Here is an 8930-nt window from a genome sequence, read left to right as displayed (position 1 = left end):
GCAGAACTGACGCCCCACTGTGTATTTATTCCTCCGTAAAATTAGCATTTATTTCGGTCTAGCACTGGGTATACACGCCAGAATCACTGAACAATTCAACTCTGACAACACGTTATGGGCCCAGAGTTACCCAGAGATAGTTATCAAGCGATTTGCCATCTAGACAAATATCGCAACGTACCGCGTGTGTTGGGTAGCATGCTAGCACCATGAGTAGAAGGGTCGCTGAGTCAAATAGCAGGCGCGAAAGACCCAGGATGGAAAGATCGAGTAGCTGTTGGTCTCGACTAGTCTTTGGCGGAGATGAAAAGAACTATGAACTGTGGGGGACGAAATTTTTGGGCCATCTTTGGTTGCAAGGGCTAAAGGACACTATTTTAAATGAGACTACCGACGACAATGGACGGGCAGTAGATGGAGCGGAAAATGCCGAGGTATATGCGGAGCTAATCCAGCTTCTGGATGATAACGTTTGTTGCTGGTAATGCGGGAAGCAGCGGACGATGGGCGGAAAGCGCTAAAAATTCTGAGAGACTATTATGCAGGTAAAGGGAAGCCGCGTATAATTAGCCTGTATACTGTAATACTTAAAATATTATTGGAACCATAAACCATATATATCAAACGATGGTGGGTTAACTAAATGTCATGTGAATTATATTACTTGCTACATGTAGATAGTAATGCTTGTGTAACCAAGGCCAGTGAGAGGAGGTAAGAAGTCTGGAACAGAGAGACTCTCGAGGTAGACACGACATGTCAACACAGGATGAACTCTCCCTACCCAAAAGGGGGATAGCTAACAGAGAGGGGGGGTTATGCAGACAGAAGGGATATTGTAGAGAAGTAAAACAAGTCGGTAAGAAAGCTCAAGGCCATGTGTGACGAATGAACAAGGGAAGTTTAGCATATAAAGAAGCTCACACACAAAGAAAGACAGACACATAGGGAGGATTGGCTGTTTGTGTCTCCAGATATCTCAAAATAATAAACTGCGGAGTTATCTCCAGAAACGTCTCGACTGTCTTTTCTTCACATTAACGGACTCAGATGAGGGGATAGCAAACGATACCCCGACAATTTATGGGGGCTTCGTCCAGGATGTGAAGAAAAATCTAGAATTGGACATTACGACCGCCCGCTGACTTTCCGAGAGCTCAAGGTCGACCTACAATAAAAAGGTAAGCAGAACCTGTTTTATCGAACTCTGCATATTGACCAAAATGCCAAAATGATATGAGCTCATAAGGAGGGGAAGTGGGCAGACCAAGAAAAAGAAAAAAGAGGGGTTAAGAGTCCCCGTGGGAATATTCAAAAAAAGAAAAAAAGAGAGGGGTTATAGTCCCCGTGAAAAGTGATGAAGAAAAAGGGGGTTAGAGTCCCTCGTTAGTTCCTAGGTTGTGGCAAGCCCACTCACCCCCTGACGAGGGAGTGAGGATAAGGCTGGGATAACGCTCCCGGGGAATTGAGGACCCCCAAAGAAAAAAAACTAGGAAGCCTAGAAGGGCTAAAAAGGGGTTAGAGTCCCTAGTGATAAGTCATAACGAGAAAAATGGAAGACAGGAAAGAAAAGGAGGCGGAAAACCCGAAGTGGAAATCACTTCAGGAACAAATAGAAGTATTGACGAAGATAATAAATGCAAGAAAAAACGATAGGGGGAAAGAAACAGCGAGAGTGAAAGCCGGGGTTCAGACAAAGATAGAAGAAGGCATAAAACAGGGGGAAGGAAAATTAGAAGACGCGGTACCACTGGGTAAAATACTGTGGAAACAGGAAAAGAAGTGCAAGGAGAGTGGGGAAGAAGCCGGTAAACAAAGACAAACGTGCGGTCTAATGTCGCAACGTAAATGGAACAAAGCCATGAGAAAGGCTGAAGAAGATAGATTAAGATGGTACAACTATGCCATCATGCGGCAGGGGATAAGCCATTGCCTGAAAGAATCAGAGGAGAAAAAACAGAAGGAAGATAGTCTACCTAGAAAAACTGATCCCCCACCTTACGACGCCAACGTCCAACCTACTGCCCCTCAGGGACCGCCAAGAGCAGGGCTATACCCCGTACTGAACGTTACGGACGGCCAATTCCAGATAGAAACCGCACCCATACCAAGCGCATCCGACCCTAGACCAGACACAGGAGCCAGAGCTAAGACAGATAAGGGAAGTAGAAAAAAAGAGCTCCTCGAGGACAGAGGACTCCGAGGAAGCGGTGCCATTTAGAGGGAGAATAGCGAGAGAAGGGGAAACTAGTAGAAGGAGGAAAAGGCAGAGCGTCAGGACACGACCGGTACGAAGAACCGGAACATTGTCCGGGCTATATCAAAATGATGACAAAAGTGAGGTGTGTTGCAGGTTAGAGGCGATGAGCGGCGACCAAGGCGAATGGGAGACGTCAGAAAAAGATACAGAAAGTGATACAGATAAAGAAGGGACCGAAGCGGAAAGACTGCTGACGTCGCCAGCAAAGCAGATGATACAAGCAGAGGAAAGATTGAGTAGACAAAGACAGACCGCGGAAGGAACCGCCCCCCGGCACTAAACAGGGGGAAAAAGGCTCGCCTCCAGTGCCCGATCATCCAAACCATGGGGGGGCGCGGGCATAGATACAAACCATGGAACCTGGGGGACGTGCAGGCATTAGTAGATAAGCTCCCACCCATTTCGGAGGGAGGGGGAGCGTGGTTGAATGAATTGTATAAATTAACACAAGGAAAACGTTAGCTCTTGGCGATTGGAGGGCGGTGGCTGCCCGCAGCATGTCAGGTCGCGAGTTGAGGGATATAGAGAAGGAGGCTGACATAGAATATGAGCGGGATAATATACCTCTGATGAGGGATGTGGCTGAGATAAATACCGTAGTCAGAGACAAATTCCCCCCGCCCAATAGGGGACATGTTCCAAAGCTAGAATGGAGCAAAGATCACACCCCTAGAGAATGTCTTAACAAATCAAAGGAAGATTGGACCCGGCAAACGGGCCAACACCCAGATAGAAAGGGAGTACAACAGGAGTGGTTTAGGCGAGCCATATTAGAAGGAGTCCCGGAAAAAGTAAAAAAACCAATGCTAGACAACCCTGACCTGCCGGGGAGCGACCCCGGCATTTGGGAAAAACACCTTATACATCACCTGCAGAGGGCCAGGGATGAGGAAAAGGACAAAGAGGAGCAAATTAAAGAGCTTCAACAGCAATTATTGAAGCTTGAGTTGGGAAGAGCCCGCAAGGAAGCGACGGATGTAAAACAGAATAAAAAACAAATGATGGTCAGTGGTGGACCCGCTCCTCCACCGGACTTCCCACACACCCCTGACTTATACCCACTCCCTCCTTGGGAGCAGGGACCCCCGCCGGGAAGACTTATGAAGTACGGTGGGGGCTATTCAAACAGAGGGTTCCGTGGCGGGAGCGGTTTGAGAGGTGGCTGGGTCCGCGGGAGGGGTCGGGGACAGGCCTCCTACCAAGCCCGGTATGGGGCTTGTCGCAAGAGAATGTCCTCAGAACCAGTCACCGGGGCGGGGCCGGGGAGGATTCCACGGAGGAGGAGTCAGGGCTCCACATCCTCAGCTGGCCCCACCGGGGTCTGGCGGACAATATCCCCAAGGACAGTGGGAAGGCCCGGAACAATGACACACCCCACGGACAAACCCTTGCATGGGGGCATCGGCAGACCCCATGCTGAAAGTGACAGTAGACAACGATGATTTGCTAGTGTTGGCTGATACAGGAGCGACATACTCTACTATGAATAAAATGCCTCCAAAGGATAAGCTGTCCAACGCCACGGTGAACGTGGTAGGGTTTTCCGGGGAAACACAAAAACTGCCAGTTACTAAGCCCCTGGTCACAGCCGTGGGGGGACAGACTTTCGCACATCCGTTTGTATGTTCCCCCTGTGTACCTATCAGCCTATTAGGACGAGATCTGCTTATGAAACTACATGCCTCCATCCTGTGTAGCGCCGACGGCCTCACTGTGACTTTGCCCAATGGACGTACCCTGCCTTGCCTGTCACACACGGCTGGACAGGGTCAATTGCTTTTGAAATCAACCGAACCAGAGTATGCTGACATTTACTGGGGACTGTTGCCCGACGGCCCTCCAGGTGACGGCAGTCTTCTGGACACCTATAACGCCTGGAAACCTTGGATCACCCACCTTGCGCCCTATGCTCCTCCCCCCGACCCGCCGCATCTCACTCTGTTTTACGATAGGGATGGTGACGATTGCTACCAACAAGAATTTGACGACATACAGGGCAATCAATGGGAGGTCCGGTTGACTGACCTTTATGTGGCTCCGGAGGGAGTGGCGGCTGCTGCATCCCTTACGGAGTCACAATTGGTGTGGTATAGGATGGGGGACGAGGCGGTACCACACGTGTCACTGGCCCTCCATCCTGACCATCAGGCCAAGGACTTGGGTCCCATGACTAAAACAGCCACGTCAGCGAGTGACTGGCAACGCTCTCAACTTCCGGGCGTCTTCTTCTCCCCCACTACTAACATATGGAAGATTTCCCATTCTTCCCTAGACACAGTGACGCTGTGTCACGAACAAATTGGTAGGAGCCATGGCAGGGAGAAAACGAATCACCCCATAGCACAAGCCCTTATCGACAACCTACCAGACTCATTATGGTCACCTGGACCAACGGATGTGGGGTTGGTCGATTGTACCCCTATCTCCTTCACTCTGAACACTAACTGTCCCATTTGGATACCTCAGTACTCACGAAAGGCTGAAGCAGAGGAAGGCATTGCTGAGACCATTCAGGGCCTATTGGCATCTGGGGTCCTCGAGCCCTCCACTTCGGCCTGGAATACGCCCATCCTGCCGGTAGAAAAACCCGGTACAGGTACATACCACATGGCTCATGATTTACGATCCATAAACAATGTCCTACTGACCCCTACCATTCCTGTCCCCAATCCATATACGGCTCTGAATGCCCTGGACCCCTGACAGAAGTGGTTCACCTGTATAGATTTGGCTAACGCTTTTTTCTGCCTTCCCTTGGCCGACCACCTACGTGATGTTTTCTCTTTTACATTTCATGGCCGTCAGTTCCGGTACACACGTGTGCCACAAGGGTTTGCTAACTCGCCCGGCCTTTTCAATCAGGTTCTCAAAGACATCCTGTCTGACTCCCCCTTTCCCCCGGACTGCACTTTGGTACAGTATGTTGACGACCTGTTGCTTGCAGCGCCTAGCCCCAGCTCTTGCGCATTGGCCACCGACCAGGTTCTCCGCCATTTGTCTACCGCTGGGTTTAAAGTCAGCAAAACCAAACTTCAGGCTATTAGGACGCAAGTCTCTTTTCTTGGCAGGGTCATTTCTCAAAAAGGGGCGGCGATATCGGCGGACCACAGAACTAACATCCTCTGCCGTCCCAAACCATTGAAAGTCAAGGACATGCTATCTTTCTTGGGTTTAACTGGGTACAGCAGACATTAGATCCCCAATTATGTTGGGCTAACGACACCTCTCCGCCACATGGTCAGAACATGTGGCATGCGCAATCTCAATGCGCATCTCCCTTGGTCCATGGAAGCCGAGCACTGCTTCACTGAGTTGAAGCAATTGCTCGCCCAAAGTGCCGAACTAGCTATTCCAGATCACACCCTGCCATTCTTTTTAGATGTTTCTGAAACAGAAGGTGTGGTAAATGGCATTCTGTTCCAGAAAAAAGGGGGTGAACGGAAGGTGTTGACATACGCTAGCATTATGCTAGACGCAATGGAAAAACGACACCCCCCATGTACACAACACGCAGCAGGAATAGCAAAAATTTTGCTAAAAACAGCACACATAGTCATGGGACACCCCCTTACAGTATTAACAACACACAGCGTGGTGGCATATGTGAATTCACAAAGATTTACCATGACCCCACTGCGGCAGCAACGAATAACCAAGGCGTTAGAAGCCCCGAATGTCACATTTATACATAAAGGGATCAACATGGCAGACAGAATGGGAACAGGAGAACCACACGAGTGTGTGCGTAGAATAGAGCAGGAAGAGAAGGTTAGGCCTGATCTAGAGGCCCAGGCCATACCAGGGACAGAAACATTGTATACAGACGGGTGCTGCTATAGAAATGAAGAGACAGGCCTCCAGGCAGGATACGCAGTGGTGAGACAAACAGAGGAGGGATTTGAGACAGTAATAGCCAAAAGAATGGAGGGCCAGTTGTCAGCCCAGCGGGCAGAGATCAAGGCACTTATAGCAGCCCTGGAATGGAGCAGGGGAAAGGAGGTAACCATTTATTCAGATTCTGCCTATGCTGTGGGGGCAGTGCATATTGAAATTCCCCAATGGAAAAGAGTAGGGTTTCTTACGGCGGGGGGAAACCGATCAGACACGAACAAGAGATGAAAGAACTACTGGAGGCAATACAGTTGCCCCAAAAGGTGGCCATAGTAAAATGTAAGGGTCACGATCCCACCAACACCCCGGTGGCGAAGGGAAATCAGGAGGCGGACCGGGTAGCCAAACAAGTGACAGGGTACAGGGTATCCTATCAACGAATAGTGTATGAAGACGAGGTGTTGAGGGCCAAATGGGATCATGAAACGATCAAATACTTTCAGGGGGAAGCAGGCATCCACGAGAAAGCAGTATGGGTTCAACGGGGAGCCACAGAAGTAGAGGGCCTGTGGCGGGGCCCAGACGGGAGAGTGGTCCTACCCCCGGGAATAAGAAAAAGGGCGTTACAAGAGGCCCATGGGGTAGGTCATGTAGGAACCTCTCAGATGAATAGAAACCTCTGCCACTGGTGGCACCCGTTTTTGTCTGACATGACCAAGTATCACGTTAAAAGTTGTCCAATATGCACGCACTATAACCCAAAAAATACGATAAAGCCAGAAATGGGAAGTTTTCCGCTAGTCCTGTGCCCTGGTCAGGAGATTGTCTTAGACTACACCGATATGGGTGAATCCGGAAAAGTGAAGGGATATCAATATCTATTGGTATGTGTAGACCAGTTGACTGGATGGCCCGAGGCATGGCCGACAAAAAAGGAAGACAGTGAAACGGTCATCAAATGCCTAATTAACTATTACATCCCAAGACATGGGTTTCCAGCTAAAATAAGGACAGATAACTGCACCCACTTTAAAAATTCAGACCTGCAGAAAGTGGAAGCCATGTTAAGATTGAAGCACGCCTTCGGAACTGTGTACCACCCACAGTCACAAGGTAAGGTAGAAAGGATGAACCAAAACCTCAAACAAAAACTAGCTAAGATCTGCGTGCAGACAAAAATGAATTGGGCGGATGCCTTACCTTTGGCACTTATGACAATAAGGTCCTCCGTAAATCAAGGAACGGGATTCACACCGTATGAATTAATGACAGGCAGACAGTTTCCGGGGCCGGGAGCGGCCCCCCCAAGATGAGATGGGGAACCGGGGAATGAATGCCGGAAAATGCTTTAAGGAATTACAAGCTCTTGTTTCAGACTTTTCCCAACAGGTGGGCGAGAAGCAGACACTGCCAACAGGGACGATCTTGCCAACAGCCAAGTGGGTCCTCCTGCGAGTCATTAAGAGGAAGTGGTCGGAACCCAGGTGGACAGGACCATACGAGGTAACGGAAAGGACCTCACACGCGGTGAGGCTGAAAGGGAAGGGGACCACCTGGTACCACTGGAGCCAGTGTGCGGCAGCCGAGGAACCAGGTAGAACCCTGCAAGACATACAGGACGATCTACAAGAAGCGTCCACCTCTTCGGGTGGACTCGAAGGTTCACCGACCCTCCCCAAAGCCGACACTGTTAGCAGAAGTCAGGGTGAAAGTGCTGGTAACCTCTCCCCTAGGTCATAGATGAACTAGCCGGACGATCACAATTCCCGGCCAGAAGTAAACGTAGACTGAGAACCGAGGGGCGGACGACTAGACAGACCAACGTATTAACAGATATAACTACGAATGACAGTCATGAAGACAAGGGGAACAAGGGTTATAATGGGGATAATGACTATGATGGTATGCCTTTGTTTAGGGTTGTGGGCGCTGGATCAGTCCCTTCTAAGAGCCAAAAGAGATGAAGTTAAAAGGGGGGAAGAGTTCAGGTGCAGTCAGGGACCAGGCGGGAAAACGGGGTGGTACAACTCATGGGTTAATTGGACCCATCCAGTAGGCACCACTGCCACATATCAGGTAAGGCTTTGCGACCTGTTCCCGTGTCCAGAAGGTCAGGAAGATTATTGGAAAAAACAGCCAGTCTACATATGCCGGAAGGTGTTGTGGCCCAGCTGTTATAAATGGTCTTATGTAGATGCGTACACAGGGGACATAGGGAGTCACCGCAAAGAAGATTACGGCAAATATATGAAAGTTCAATTAGGAGGAGATGGTGAGACCATTATGATCTCGATAGAAAAAACAGTTGACCGACAGAAAGGGATCGAGTTCGGATTGGCGGGACACACTGCCAGTACAGGGTATGACGAAGGGCCTGGCCTATTAGAAATGTGTCCGCGTAAAGGAGTCAATGACACCCTGTATACCATAGGCCTAGACCAAGCAGGGGTGGACACACAGAGTTTTTTCCGTGTCACATGGGTCGCTCCCCAGGACAGCCAACACGCCAACATCACAAGTGAAGGGGCAGGGCCAGACCAATATGATGATAGTCTACTACGCCACGGAGTACGCGGGTAAAAATATGTGGTTGGAATGGCTGGCCGCAACAGTGGCAGAAAGAGGGATGGAGGGTTGCGTGGCCTGCCCTTCGGCCCGTCCTGTGCTGATTACAGTTCCCGCGCCAACTTTTATCCATGATGCGATGGGTTTCTATTGTCTGATTGCCATAATGATGAATGCAGCCCCTGACAATTGTTCTAGCCTGAACCGTGTGTACCCGTTGGTCCAGGCGAAAGGCAATCAGGATGTCATACCACCTGCCTTTGTTCCGGTAAAA

The 8930-nt window shown here is 49.8% G+C and overlaps 1 pseudogene; it reads left to right on the top strand.

Moving 5' to 3' along the window:
- Positions 1-3652: 3652 nt before the first annotated feature.
- On the top strand, positions 3653-8671 carry LOC130117908 (uncharacterized; annotated as a pseudogene).
- The last annotated feature ends 259 nt before the right edge of the window (positions 8672-8930 follow it).

The sequence above is a fragment of the Lampris incognitus genome, chromosome 9 (assembly GCF_029633865.1).
Source record: "Lampris incognitus isolate fLamInc1 chromosome 9, fLamInc1.hap2, whole genome shotgun sequence".
NCBI lineage: Eukaryota > Metazoa > Chordata > Actinopteri > Lampriformes > Lampridae > Lampris > Lampris incognitus.
This window is presented reverse-complemented; position numbering and strand designations above follow the sequence as displayed.